We start from the raw sequence: 2,551 nt of genomic DNA, 5'->3' as shown, positions 1-2,551 counted from the left end.
GTCAGAACAAAGTGGCTATCATCGATATCTGTTATGACAAAGACATGCTTCTTCACAAACCAGGTATAATTCAAAAAGATTGAAAAAAAGAAATACCAAAATTATTGTAGCACCTGGTTCCTAGTACGTATTCCTTGTAATTAATATTTCTTAAATAATGCATTTTGTTTTGGACTCGGCGAGTTGAAGGACCAACTCGCCGAGTAGAAGCAGGACGAGACGCGGGGCCTAAGCCTTGGACTCGGCGAGTAGGCCCTGTTTGGGCAAAAACCCTAATTGGTGGTTTTCAAGCCCTAAAACACCAAACTCCATGTGTTTGTGCTCTATGATCCGAGAGGACTTCAGATCTAGCCCTTATAGACGCATCATAAGTATAAAGTCTTTGTGGTTGAAGAGATTGAGGTCCCTATTGGGTGTGTGACCTCATAAAGAGTTTGGAGTTGCCTTTTGGAGCTTATAGGGCCATGCATGCACGTAAAGTTTGCAACTTTATGTGATAAGCATGCCCTAGGAACATAGATCTATGGTTTGGAAGCATTGCATGTCTTAGATTTGGTCTGTATGGGAAGTGGGTTGAAGGGACTCCGCGAGTCCCAAAGTGGAACTCGGCGAGTTCTATGAAGATGGTCTTAGACTCGGCGAGTTGGATGAACAACTCGGCGAGTCCTATGAAGATTGCCTGGAACTCAACGAGTTGTTCTTCAAACTCGGCGAGTCATATGAACTATTACTGAGTAAGAGGGGTTTAGGTGTTGAAGGTCCAACCCTTCGTATCTGCACGTGGAATTAGCAATGTAACGTGTAGCAATAGTCCCAGAAACCCAAATCCTCATAAAGGATGCTCTGGTGAGGATTTGGAAGCGAGTAGGAGATCTGCTCGTGGGGACTCGACAAGTTGTTCTTGGACTCGGCGAGTCCAGTCAACTGGAAGTTGACTTTGACCAAGGATTTGACCTTGGACCAGGGGTGGGTCAGTCATCTGACCTAAGGGTATTTATGAGTGGCTAATCTATGTTTATGATTTATAGCCGGGGGATTACCGGTTCAGCAATCAGGCGCTTAGCAAGCAGACTTTCAGCAGCTACTTTTCGAGGTGAGTTTCCTGCAAGTAGGAACGGGTCTAAGGCACCAAGGCCGGCCCGTATAGACGATATGATAGTATCGGAGTGTGGGCAGAGCCCGTATCTCTTAGTTGAGTCTGATGATGATATATGCTAGTGTGGTAGAATTGTTTATACTCGTTGTCTGTGTGATACTTGTATGTTATGGTTTAGTAGCGGAGTGTGGGCGAGGCCCGTATCTCCCAGATAGCGGAGTGTGGGCAAGGCCCGTATCTCCCAGCTAGCGGAGTGAGGGCGAGGCCCGTATCTCCATGAGTGTAGGCGAGGCCCGTATCTCCTAGCTGTTCAGTATATGATTGTATGGTATGTGGTATTATGGGAGAACTCACTAAGGTTCATGCTTACAGGTTACAATTTTGTTTTTAGGTACCTCTTCTTCGAAGGGGAAGGAACTGGCGCGGTAGCGGCACATCATACACGCACATTGTTTTCCGCACCACAAGTTATTCTGGGATTTGTACTCTGACAATATTATGCTTTACGTTTTGGGTTACAGTTACGAGACATGTTTTATTAATGAGATGATCGTATGGTATTTTGTTACAAACGTTTTGCAAATCACTTAAATAAAAAAATGAAATTTGGGCTCGTATTTTTGGATTTTACAAGTTGGTATCAGAGCCCTGGTTTGAGGGATTCAGACACACCTTCGGGGGCGTCTGGACTCAAACCAAGGGATTAAAAGATTTTATAAGAAAGTGGTTTTCTGAAGAATAAAACAGAAGAGTTTTTTTTTAGAAAGAACAAGTGTGTGATGTGCGCGACCGACTGAGCGCAAGTAAGTATTCCCCAAAGTACCCATATAAGTTTATGTTACGTTTATCAGTTTTAGTAGAACATCATACTAGAATAGGACTAAGGATCCAGGAGTGATGCCTTATGTGCCTGCTTTATGTGCTTCAGCTTATGAAAGTTGCATGCTAGATTTGAGTAGACAGCACTAGGATAGCCTGTTTAGATTATGCCTGATAGTATGAGCTTAGCATTATGTGCTAGTTCAGCTTCTCATGTTGAGGATAGATTTGTTTGAGTATTTTTCCTCCGTTCGAATGCTGCTTGCTTTGTGCTACGTGGGACTCTGTGTGATGGAAGTTAGTCATTAGGTGAATACGTCACATTGCATGTGATCAGGGTTGAATAATCTCAGAGTACTGGATTTGGCCCTATTGCGCAGCTCTTGTTTGAGTCTAACCGTTGTAGGGATGAGTATGTTACTCGAAGGATTATCTGGGCCTCATCACATGGGATGGTATTTAGGTAATGGCTAACTGGAATTACAAGGAGTCCTTCAGCGGCTGAGGACCGGTTTGGGTGGAGTCAGAGATTTTCCTAGGGCAAGCCTAGAATAAGAGTAGCAGAGATCAGCAGTGGTAAAAGGGATCTGGTGGAGTCAAGGCAGTCCTTGAGGAAGGTACGGATAGATGTGGAAG

Source organism: Lactuca sativa, chromosome 1 (genome assembly GCF_002870075.4).
Source record: "Lactuca sativa cultivar Salinas chromosome 1, Lsat_Salinas_v11, whole genome shotgun sequence".
NCBI lineage: Eukaryota > Viridiplantae > Streptophyta > Magnoliopsida > Asterales > Asteraceae > Lactuca > Lactuca sativa.
The sequence above is the reverse complement of the archived record's forward strand: the minus strand, read 5'-3'. Positions refer to the sequence as shown.